General features: G+C 43.2%; 1 protein-coding gene across 3 annotated transcripts in view; it reads right to left on the reverse strand.

Moving 5' to 3' along the window:
- Window positions 1-3,504, reverse strand: part of RNF144B (ring finger protein 144B) — a 141,669-nt gene extending 138,165 nt beyond the window's left edge. The window contains exon 1 of one of the 3 annotated variants that reach the window (XM_043908441.1): window positions 3,375-3,504. The gene's annotated coding sequence lies outside the window, so the exon portion shown is untranslated. Of the gene's footprint in view, window positions 1-2,968; window positions 3,159-3,374 lie in introns of those variants that run through there. The other 2 variants (XM_043908438.1, XM_043908440.1) reach the window with 2 other exon arrangements.
- Window positions 3,505-13,008: the final 9,504 nt, after the last annotated feature.

Consider the following 13,008-nt stretch of genomic DNA (forward strand, 5'->3'; position numbering starts at 1 on the left):
CATCCAAAGTAATGAAAAACACAGGATGCTAGTTTACAATAATTCATTAGCTTTGTAAACAACCTACATTGCCCTTAAGGTCAAGTTTTGAGTTTCATTGAAAATCAGAGATTTGCAACTTACTTTAATGCTATTCCTGAATCACTGAACTTGTAAAGAAATTCATTTCAAATGAGCAAAGTCCTCACTACTACAAGAACTGGAAAGAATATAAAATTGAATGCCGATGAAGAGAACATGAAACGTAAATTCTATCCTCCAAGTTTGGATTATGGCTACAACTGCATCAATATTCATCTGTAGGAAAACATTATTAGAATCTAGATGGCTTCTAAAGTGTCTTCCAATTTTAATGCCGTATGACTCGATTATTTCTATGTAGGTGAATCATAGAAATTAAATTAACATAGCATGATTAAATAAGGCAATTTGTGAGCGAGGCTGCCCTAAGCCTACTCTCCCTGTGGCTAAAGGTATTTCTTAGAATACTGAGCTAAAAATGTAACTGCATTCTGCAACCAATGCAAACGTTGTAATTGATGGGAGGGGAAAAAATTCAACCCAGAGTGCCAACAATTCCTCTGTGAGCTAGCGTGGCAGGGAGAGTGTGGGGTCAGTGAAGCATCAAGTTACAGACTAAATTAAAGGTCTGGAGAAGAGTGACAGGGTCTAATCATCCAGTGTCTGAGGTTGCCAGAATTGGATCTACCGCCCTTACTCGCTCACAAAGAATTGCTCAGCGGATGCTAAGTGCATAGACTAAGGGCTTCAAACATCTTTCATTAAAAAGGCCTTCAGTTCCAAATAGCTCTTTATGGAATTATTTCCTTGAAGTTTTCAGTTCTGTCATATTAAAATTGGCATGAAAAAGTAATCAAAACCTAATGCTTACAGTGTTCTGCCACAAAGAAAAATATTGTGGGTTTTCATTCCTATTAAAAACATGTGTTACATATATATACATAATTATGTAAGTCCCAGACCCAGTGTACACACAAATACACAAAAACCATAGGAAAATAATAATAGCTTTCCCCAAGCCAACAGATTTTATAACACAATGTTGTACTCTGTCCATAACTCCCCTCATGAAGCCAATGCTTTAAGAATGTCAGTGGGTAATGAATATTTCTGCATATTTTGTGTCATAAGCTGCAAACACGAGATATACAGGAAGGAATTAAGGTCACTGTTAAAACTCAAACACAGCATCTTCTGGACTTGGTTGGCTAAATTGTGTGTATCTGCACTATTTTTCCTAGGGGAAAGTTAATTTTAGAAAGGAGAAAGAAAAAGTTTGCCAGGAAAGCAATCCCATTGGCTCAATACCTAGACAGTGACTCTGAAAGTTCAAAATGCTTTACAGACAGTCGCCTACTTGCCCTTAATATCCTTGAAAGCAAGTATCAAATACTATTCCTGTTTCATAACAAGCATCTTATGTCATAAAATGTTGTATGATTTACCATTATGCCTACTTTGTGGTGTTTGAAAAAAATTAGTCCTTCACCTCAAATTTCCAAAAGACAAATGCAAATCTTTATTTTCCCTAGCAGTTACACTCAGAGTTTATTAGGTACTTAGAATGATTCAGGTATACATATACATGAAAAGCAGCAGGTGAACATCAATGACACAGTTTGAGATGCGACACAGTTTGACACAGTTTGCAAACTCAAATACAATACAATTTACACTCTTAACCAAGTCAGGGTAGAAGAGCTTGGTTCAAATAAAGAAGAATGTAAACAAGACCTAAATCAATTTACAAGATAATTTCTCTTTTAGTTCCTAGAGATATGTTCATTCGGGTCTTTAGCCTTAAAACAACCAACAAGTAAAACTGCCAGTGGTGACTGAAAGTCAGCCAGTGCAAGCACAATGCAGGAAGCTTTTCTGATTCCCAGGAGAATAGGCCTCGGTCCTCTCTAATTGCCAGAGTACTTGCGAAGCAGTTCTTACATTTTAAAAGTTGATGTGTAAAAGCTAACTCTTTAACAAGGGCTCTTTCAAGTGCAGTATTTCTCTCTATCCTACATCTGAATTTCAAAGGAACTGTTTACCCTCTTAAAACCAATGACACGCCGTCTTAAAACCAATGACACGCACCAAACTCATCAGTTTGAAGGGAACCAGCTTTCACTCCGTTTAAACTCCCTGTTCACTCTACGATTTTCAGCTGATGTTTACCAACAGCTGGGTGCCCACTCTCCTTCTCATAAGGACCTGATAGATATTTTCAGGTAATTATGAGAGAGAGCGCATCGTAATCACCTGGAATTCTTTTTTTTTTTTTTTTTTCCTTCAATACACGAAAGACTGTTCGCACACGCACACACCTTGCCATTTCTTAATCAGGCTCTCAACATCCGAGTAGGAGCTATTATTTTAAACTATGATAAAGTTCTAGCGCCGCAATCACCCAGAACCCCCTGTAAACTTATCACAGTGTTTCATTTTCAGGAAAAACAAAAATAAAACCAAGGCACCTCAATCCCTGTTTGGTGCAGATACAAAAGATAAGACAGCTACCTTGACCAGGGGTTAATATCCTCCCAAAGTTAGGATAGTAACAAAAGTGGGGGAGGGTATGTGTTGGAAGGAGAAAGAGTTGTGATCTCAGCCTGGAAATGACCAGACTCCGGGGAAAATCGGTGCGCCGGTGCTTGCGACACACACCTGGGCAGGGTGTACGACACCCCCACCCCCGTCGCCCCTCTCTCCCGGGGCCGGGGGCGCGGGGTTTCGGAGCTGCCCGGGGGGGAGTTGGGGATAAAGAGAGGAGGGAGAACGGAGAGGAGGCGGGGGTCCGCGAGGGTCCGAGTCCCAGCGGGCCGACCGCCCGAGGCTCAGCCCGGCGCCTAGGGGGCCGGGGAAGGGGCGAGGGAAGGAGTAGGGGGTGACAGCCTGGGCAGGCCGAGCAGGCACCTGGCCCGGGGCGAGGGCAGCACCCCGCGTCCCTCCTTACCGTGCGCGCGAGGTCGGCTCCCCGGGCGGGGAGACCCCGAGGGGCAGGGCGCGGGCGCAGGCCCGCGGAGGTCCGCTGTCAGCTTCCCCAGGCAGCAGCTCCAGGTACCGGAGGCGCTCGGATCTCCAGGCTACCAGCCCCTGCGCGCGGCTCGAGGCCCCTCCCCCGGCCCTTGCCCCCGATGCTGCCTCCCCAACCCCTCCCGCCCGCCTCGGCGCGCTCCCCTTCTCCCCCTGCTGTTTATTCCGGAGAGCTGGGGCCCCTCTCCCGAGCCTTGCCTCCCCCGCGCGTGCACGCACACACCTCCCCCAGAAACGAGCTCTCTTTAGGAAGCAGGCAGCGAACGCGATCCTTGAAATTCTGGGGCTGGGCGATTTCAGAAAAAAAAAAAAAAAAAGAAAAAAACCTTTTATCTGAGGTTCAAAGCAGGAATCACTTCCATTCATCCCCTGCCTCCGTCCTCATTTGTTCTAATCGCGGCATCTCTTCGACAGTTGATGTTGATTGCGCTCTGAGACTCTCCTGCCAGTCAGTCTAATTTTTCCAGAATAGCTCTTTCCATTTCATTGTTTTTAAAATGTAGACGTCCCCACCAGTTACACTTAGGTTGCCAGAACTTTCGGTTGGCCCCGAGAAGGATACGTTCAGCTGTGCAAATCGGGACAGATCTCTTTTGCTAGTATTGTCGATACCTACCACCTATCAGGGCCCCAAGTCAGGGTAAGAGCAATTAATTTCACTTGGCTTTGGGTACTGGGTGTGCCTGGGGCCTCCGTTCTCAAGAGTGATGCAGTCCTGAAGTTCTGGGGAGGAGCAGACGTAAGTATTAAAAGAGAAATCTAGTGACAAATGAACGAGCAAAAAGCAGAGCATACTGAGCAATACTAGCAAAGATGAGAGTGATGGAAAGGAGTTGTGAAACATCGCTGTATCACTAACAGGTAAGCTCTCAGAGTGACATATCCCTACTGGCAATGTAGAAGGTGAGTTGTTCAGTCACCCAATCATGTCCGACTTTCTGCCAACCCATGGACTGCAGCAGCCAGGCCTCTCTGCCTCTCATCATCTCCCAAAGTTTGCCCAAGTTCAAGTCCAGTGCATCAGTGATGCCATCCAGCCATCTCATCCTCTCAGTGGTGAGTTGTTAAATGGCATTTATGTGTTCATTTATGTGTCAATGTATGTATATGGAGTAGGTTAGAGTGTAGCATTATTCATGTCAGGTTGTAATTTAATGGTGATGGTGATTGGTGGTTTAGTTGCTAAATTATGTCTGACTCTTGAATCCATGGTCTGTAACCTGCCAGGCTCCTCTGTCCATGGGATTTTCCAGGCATGAATGCTGGAGTGGGTTGCCATATCCTTCTCCAGGGGATCTTCCTGACCCAGGGATAGAACCTGCATTTCTTGCAATGCAGAGTTCTTTAGCGGTCAGCCACTAGGGAAGCCCATAATTTAAGGGTAGTAGACATCACCAGATGGTCAACACCAAAATCAGATTGATTATATTCTTTGCAGCCAAAGATGGAGAAGCTCTATACAGTCAGCAAAAACACGACCGGGAGCTGACTGTGGTTCAGATCATGAACTCCTTATTGCCAAATTCAGACTTAAATTGAAGAAAGTAGGGAAAACCACTAGACCATTCAGGTATGACCTAAATCAAATCCCTTCTGATTATACAGTGGAAGTGAGAAATAGATTTAAGGGACTAGATCTGATAGACAGAGTGCCTGATGAGCTATGGACGGAGATTCGTGACATTGTACAGGAGGCAGGGATCAAGACCATCCCCATGGAAAAGAAATGCAAAAAAGCAAAATGGCTGTCGGAGGAGGCCTTCCAAATAGCTGTGAAAAGAAGGGAAGCAAAAAGCAAAGGAGAAAAGGAAAGATATTCCTATTTGAATGCAGAGTTCCAAAGAACAGCAAGGAGAGATAAGAAAGCCTTCCTCAGCAATCAATGCAAAGAAATAGAGGAAAACAACAGAATGGGAAAGACTAGAGATCTCTTCAAGAAAATTAGAGATACCAAGGGAACATTTCATGAAAAGATGGACTCGATAAAGGACAGAAATGGTATAGACCTAACAGAAGCAGGAGATATTAAGAAGAGGTGGCAAGAATACACAGAAGAACTGTACAAAAAAGATCTTCATGATCCAGATAATAACAATGGTGTGATCACTCACCTAGAGCCAGACATCCTAGAATGTGTAGTCAAGTGGGCCTTAGAAAGCATCACTATGAACAAAGCTAGTGGAGGTGATGGAATTCCAGTTGAGCTATTTCAAATCCTGAAAGATGATGCTGTGAAAGTGCTGCCCTCAATATGCCAGCAAATTTGGAAAACTTAGCAGTGGCCACAGGACTGGAAAAGGTCAGTTTTCATTCCAATCCCAAAGAAAGGCAATGCCAAAGAATGCTTAAACTACTGCACAATTGCACTCATCTCACACACTAGTAAAGTAATGCTCAAAATTCTGCAAGCCAGGCTTCAGCAATACGTGAACCGTGAACTTCCAGATGTTCAAGCTGGTTTTAGAAAAGGCAGAGGAACCAGAAATCAAATTGCCAACATCCGCTGGATCATCGAAAAAGCATGAGAGTTCCAGTGAAGGAGGAAACAGACAGAGCTGGACTCCATCTTAGGCCAGGCTGCAAACATTAGGCTACACGCATGGTCACCCTCCCAGTGGACTCTAAACTTTGTGCCTGGTGTCTATAGAAATGGCACACCAATGGAAAACCAGACCCCCGATAAAAGAGCCTCAGGACTTGTACTTGGACTCTCTGTTACCTAAAAGAATATGCTAATTATCTCTGTAACAGAACAAAGTGGTAAATTCCATTATGTTTATCGGGATATGACCACCAGCCTATTGATAAATATCCACTGTTTATCTAGTCTTGTGACACATGAATCATGGGTTACCTTTGATCGTATCTCTCTTTTCCCTTGTCCAGACTAGTTTCAAGGAATTTTGGGAGGTGGGCTTGAGAAAGTACACTTAGGGTATATAAGGTTTTCACAAAAACTGGTTGGGGTCCTTGGCTAAGAGGATACTCTGCTTTGGGTCCGCCAGTGTAATAAATGGCATTCCACTATCTGTATTGTCCTTCTGAGTGAGTTTGTTTCCCGGAACACATGGCTACAACACCAGAAAAACATCTATTTCTGCTTTATTAACTATGATAAAGCCTTTGACTGTGTGGCTCACAATAAACTGTGGAAAATTCTGAAAGAGATGGGAATACCAGACCATCTGACCTTCCTCTTGAGAAACTTATATGCAGGTCAGGAAGCAACAGTTAACTGGGCATAGAACTACAGACTGGTTCCAAATAGGAAAAGGAGTACGTCAAGGCTGTATATTGTCACCCTGCTTATTTAACTTAGATGCAGAGTACATCATGAGAAGTGCTGGGGTGGAAGAAGCACAGGCTGGAATCAAGATTGCTGGGAGAAATATCAATAACCTCAGATATGCAGATGACACCACCCTTGTGGCAGAAGGTGAAGAGGAACTAAAAAGCTTCTTGATGAAAGTGAAAGAGGAGAGTGAAAAAGTTGGCTTAAAGCTCAACATTCAGAAAACTAAGATCATGGCATCTGGTCCCATCACTTCATGGGAAATAGCTGGAGAAACAGTGGAAACAGTGTCAGACTCTATTTTTTGGGCTCCAAAATCACTGCAGATGGTGACTGCAGCCATGAAATTAAAAGACGCTCACTCCTTGGGAGGAAAGTTATGACCAACCTAGATAGCATATTAAAAAGCAGAGACATCACTTTGCCAACAAAGTTCCGTCTAGTCAAGGCTATGGTTTTTCCAGTGGTCATGTATGGATGTGAGAGTTGGACTGTGAAGAAAGCTGAGCGCCAAAAAATTGGTGCTTTTGAACTGTGGTGTTGGAGAAGACTCTTGGGAGTCCCTTGGACTGCAAGGAGATCCAACCAGTCCATCCTAAAGGAGATCAGTCCTGGGTGTTCATTAGAAGGACTGATGCTGAAGCTGAAACCTCATGGGAAGAGTTGACTCATTGGAAAAGACCCTGATGCTGGGAGGGATTGGGGGCAGGAGGAGAAGGGGACGACAGAGGATGAGATGGTTGGATGGCATCACTGACTCGATGGACATGAGTTTGAGTAAACTCTGGGAGTTGGTGATGGACAGGGAAGCCTGGCCTGCTGCAGTCCATGGAGTTGCAAAGAGTCGGACATGACTGAGTGACTGAACTGAGGATTTTTTTCTAGGGACCCTGGTGGCTCAGATGGTAAAGAATCTGCCTGCAGTGCAGGAGACCCTGGTCAGATCCCTAGGTGAGGAAGATCATTTGGGTTTTCCCATAAGATGTTGCAGAAAAAACCAAATGAACTTTTGGGCCAACCAAATAACTTGAGAAGCAACCAGTTCATAACAGAGCTCTGGAAAATGCAGATGCCTACTAAATAGACTCTAAGTGAATCCTGTCTTTCCTAAATTTATCAGATGACTTTCTAATCTAAGGACTGAAGAAAAAAAAAGGATACTCACTAGCATTGTCAGAGCTTTCTGTTGTGCAGGAGGCCAGTGTCAGAAAATAAACTCTTTAAACAGCTTGTTGCAAATGAAAGGACCCCCTCAGGTAACAGAGGAAGAGGGGGAGAGGAGGTTATAGAAGAGGTAACAAATAAGGTAACATCCTTTATCTCAGCAAGCTGCATAGAGGGATAGCCAAGCAGACAGGCTTTTGAAAGTAGATGCTCTGGGACTTCCCTGGTGTCCCAGGGGCTAAGACTTCCCTGCTCCCAATGTGGGGGGTGGGGGGAGGGAGGGGTGCGGAGTTCTATCTTAGGTCCAGGAACTAGATTCCCACATGCCAACAAAGAGTTTGCTTGCCGCAACTAAGATCCGGTGCAGTCAAATAAATAAATAAATAAATAGACCATCCTCTCATGGAGGATGGCACTCCGAGAGAGTGGTAGGTAGACGTGAAGCCCAGGGGAGGCAGAGGAGAAAGAGTTTGTGGGGGCAAGGGGGATGGTGGTAAGCATAGAGAAAACCAAAATAAGAAAAACTTAGTAATTCAGAGAATTTAAAGAAGCTCATTGATTTTTGGCTGGAAGATTGTTTCCTAGGGGCAGGAGTGGGAGTGTTTAGGAGGAAGAATGGAGAGACAGCTAAAGAGGTAAGCAGATCGTGCAGAATCTTCTAGGCCATGCTTGAAAATTGCACTATATTCCACAAACAATAGCGAGGCATTGGAAAGACAATGACAAGATCAGATTTTTGCTTAAGAAAGACTACTTGCTGCAGGCAGGAAAAAAAATGAGGACAGGAGATAGGAATGAGAGAAAACAGGGAGAAGAGCTTTAGAAAGGGCACCTGGTCAATGAATGTATTGTTGGCGTTAGTCACCCAGTCCTGTCGGACTGTGACCCCGTGGTCTGCAGCCTGCCAGGCTCCTCTGTCCATAGGATTATCCAGGCAAATAGCAGCTTGTGGATCCTCATGCCTTTTGGTAATCCACCCCACAAGAAGTTCATAGAGACACGAACTTTTCCTGATGGAAGGGGTGGAGGGAGGGGAGTCAGTGATTGTCAACAATTGAGAAATAATAGAGGTAAATAGAAATAAGAGAGAAAATGGTCTGTTTGGGTTTTCTGGTTTTCTTTTTTTTTTTACAAAGCACTTTATTTATACATAACTCTATTTCATATAGGCTTCCTTGGTGGCTCAGATGGTAAAGAATCTGCCTCCAATGCAGGAGACGCAAGAGATGTGGGTTTGATCCCTGGGTCAGGGTCAGGAAGATCCCCTGAAGGAGGAAATGGCAACCCACTCTAGTATTCTTGCCTGGAAAATTCCATGGACAGAGAAACCTGGCCCGTAGAGAGTCAGACATGACTGAGCACATCCTCAATTTTCCTTCATATTTTTTCTTTTCTATTTCTCCTCTCCTCTTAATTTTAACTACCTCTTTACTGCTCTTTTCCCTTTTTTCCTTTCTCCCTTTCCTTTTTGCTTCATTAATTGACTCACAGATATTTTTGTATCCAGTATCTATTTTGTATTTATATGGTGCAATCTACTTTGATACTGGGGTAAGAGCTGAATCTACAAATAAGTCCAAAGCAAAAGCATTATCCTTGAATTCATAGTGGATTGTATGACTCAGGAGTATATGGTTGCAAGTAATAGAAATGCAGTCAACATAACTTCAGGAGGGGGGAGGGGAGGGGATTGTTTAAGAGGTAACTGGTCTATCACCTGGAAGCCAAACATATAGACACAGACAGGCTTCCTCAACCATCTGAAATGGGAATTGAATACAATCAGGAATCTCTTTCCTTCCCTTCTTTTCTTCCCCCTCAAGTCTGAGAGCTGACCTTGACTGCCTGCACACACCTTGTATCTCCCAAAGGGGCAATTTCTAAAATCCCATGTGACCATGTCACAGGAAGGCTCTGCGGCGCTGGGCCTGTAACCCTTCTGCAAGGTCTTCCTGTCTCCCACCTGAACTTTGGCAGATGCTGAAACTCCCCCAGGTGGGAGAAGTAAACTGTCTGCTGCCCACAAGCAGGGAGACAGACCCCAGACTGGCTGGAACCAGCCTGATGATGCTGACTCACAACTGCCTCATCACCAAGCAATCAGAAGAATGCCCATGAACTGATCACATCTTCCCCTTTGACCCCATGACGATAAAACTCCTCTCTGCCTCTTGCAGGTCAGGACACAGTTTTGAGGGCGTTAGTCTGCTGTGGTCCTCTTTGCCTGGCAAAGTAATAAAGCTGTTCTTTTCTACTTCATAAATAAGTAAGGAAATAAATCTAATAAGAAGAGGAGACGAAATTCCCTGATGGTCCAGTGATTAGGAATCAGTGCCTTCACTGCCGTGGCCCACGTTCAGTCCCTGGTCAGGAACTATGATCCCACAAGCCTCACAGCATGGCCAAAAATAAATAAATAAAAATAAAAAGAGGAGAGGTATGCTAGAGAATGGGTTTAGCTTTACTATGTTGAATTTCAGACAAAAATGGGATATTAGGTGAAGAAATATAATAGGTGATTATAACAGTATGATGCTCAAAGAGCAAGTAAGTTGTCAAATATGTTGATTTGGACTTTATTAATCTAGACATCATTGATACCATGGGTGTGGATGAGATCACCCAGGAAACTCACGTGTAAGGAGCCAACCAAGGGCCTATGGGGATCCCTGAAGAACACCAACTTTTAAGAGGATAACAGATGCAAGATAGCCAGCAAAGGAGGAGACCCAAGAGAAAGCAAGTTCATGCAATTCAAGAGAAAAAACTTTTGAAAGAAGGGGTGCTTAAACAGTACCAAATGCTGCATAAACAAAGTAAAAATATAGCAGTAGGGCTTCCCTGGTGACGCATTGGTTAAAAAAAAAAACAACCTCCTGCCAATGCAGGAGACATGGCTTTGATTCCTGGGTCAGGAAACACCCCTGGAGAAGGAAATGGCAACCCACTCCATTATTCTCGACTGGGAAATCCCGTAGACAGAGGAGCCTGGTAGGCTTTAGTCCCCGGGGTCATAAAAGAGTCAGACACAACTTAGTGACTAAACAACAATAAAAAGTACATGTGTGTTAGTCACTCAGTCGTTTCTGACTCTTTGCAACCCCATGGACTGTAGCCCACCAGGCTCCTCTGTCCATGGGATTCTCCAGGCCAAGAATACTGGAGTGGGTTGCCATTTCCTTCTCCAATAAAAAGTATAATAAAAAGTATAGGAGTTTCTAAAGAAGTCTTTCAGTTGTCTATTCCGAGATCATTATTGGTCTTTATGAGAGCAGTTTAACTGGAGTGCCAGGATAACAAAATACTGTACGTCGCATTAGATTAGGATTTCTTAATCTCAGCACCATCAGTGTTTTTTGACTGCACCAGGTCTTAGTTGCAGAATGTGGGATTTTTTTTTTTCTCTTTTAGTTACGGCATGTAGGATCTACTTCCCTGACCAGGGATTGAACCTGGACCCCCCTGCACTGGAAGCCGCAGAATGTTAGCCACTGGACCACCAGGGAAGTCCTCTCAGCACCACTGATGTTTTGAACCAAATAATTCTTTGTTGTGTGACCTGTCTTGTGCATTAAAGGATGTCTAAACAGCATCGAAGCCTTTACCCAGTAGATGCCAGTAGCATCCCCCCTCTACGTGGACCAACAGATGTCTCCATATTGCCAAGTGTCCCCTCAGGGTATAATACCCTGTCCCCACTTAAGACTCACTGGATTAGATTGAGATGGGAAGGGGAAAGAGACAAAAACCAGTTTATTTTTTCCAAAAAACTATTATTAGGAGGTAACATCTTCTTTAAAAAAAAAAACAACTTTTTCTCTTCCTAATATGCAAACATCTGTTTATTCGAAGTTTCATTTTTTAAACCTAAGCTGCCTTGGGTTTGAGTGGGGAAGATACCCACTCCAACCTTCTCTAATTCCTTTAAATGAGTCATTTGAAAAAGGAAATGTTTTATTTATAAAAGTCTATAGATTCAAAATAGAATTTGCAGGGAGGGGAGGGGGGAAGGAAGGGCCTGCAGCTTGCAGTATTTTAGTTCCCTGAACAGGGATTGAACCTAGGCCCTCAGCACTGAGAGCATGGAGCCTGACCACTGGACCGCCAGGGAGTATTGGACAGAAATATTTTAGAGTTACACATTCATTTTCTAAGAGAACACTCCATTTTGACAATCTTGTGACAATGCTGAGGATTTCTAGCCAACTTGCAGTGGAAAACATTTTTCTGCTTCTGATATTATGATTCTGCCAACAGCAATGTCATTAAATATAATCTAAACATTGAATATTAGGCCATAAGCAGAAAAACCCCTCTCAACAGAGATGATCTCTTTATTTTACAGCAAACAAAAGAAGTAATATCAAAGCTCTATCATCACTATTTCTTTGGTCTCATACCATGAAACAATTGATAAGGATATATTAATAAATGTGTTACAAATGTTATTTGCTAGATTTAGAGCAAAATTAGATTCTAGAGCCAAAACTTGGTAACCACTTATTCTTTGTTCTCTAACTTATCTTGTCTCACCATTTCTCTCACCATTTCCTACCGTTTACTATGAATAGTCTTCTCTGGCTATTGTCAAAGCTAGAATATCCAGTCTATCAACCAACTGGATATCATTGCATTCACATATTTTCAAACCTAATCTCAAATTACTAACCTGTGGACTTTGGCTAACTCTACCAAGATAGAGTATGATATCTTGTTTTTAGAAGAGTCAAATGTGTCACTATATTTATGTTTATGACTGGGTTAAAATGAGAATCTGGTCATCGGTCATGAATAAGCCACAATCATTTACAGAGCTGATATTGCTGGAAGGTCTTTAAATAGCATCCAGACAACAGCCTTATGCCACTGTCTTAGAACCCAAAGGGGATACATTTCAATTAAACACATATTTTAAAATTATTTGTGTCAGGCATTGTGCCAAATACTGGAAGAGAATAATAAGTAGCATGGACGTGGGCTCTGCCCATGAAACCTGTAGTCTGAGAAAGAGAGATACGTGTGTGTAAGAGCTAGATGTGTGCAGAAGAAAGATAAGATATCTGTGTGCAGTAGATGTAAAAACTCCTCAAGGCACAAATGAAACAAAAAACTTAAGAATCAGGATTTTTAATGTTTCTAAAATAAAACTGACAAATATCTTCAAGCACATTCCCCCATTGATCTCAGTGGTACCTTATTTGGTGGTAATTATGATACAGCCATGTCACCAGTTACTTCGTATGTGCCCCCAGGTTGCCTAGATTCTTTGTAGTTAGGTGGGGTGGTATGACCCATCTGGCCACTAGCCAAAGGACAAGTTCTTGTCCTATTCTGTTCCCCTAACATAGTGAACACTAAGGACTCCTATTGAGATGATGAGACCTCAAGACCTAAAGGAGCTTAGAGCAATCATTAAACCACAGGAAAGAAAGCCCCAGGGAACTGTCTGACCTGACCAAGAGCTTTACAGAGCGAGAAACCAAACTTTCCATTGTTAACCTGTA

Source organism: Cervus elaphus, chromosome 7 (assembly GCF_910594005.1).
Source record: "Cervus elaphus chromosome 7, mCerEla1.1, whole genome shotgun sequence".
NCBI classification, from domain to species: domain Eukaryota; kingdom Metazoa; phylum Chordata; class Mammalia; order Artiodactyla; family Cervidae; genus Cervus; species Cervus elaphus.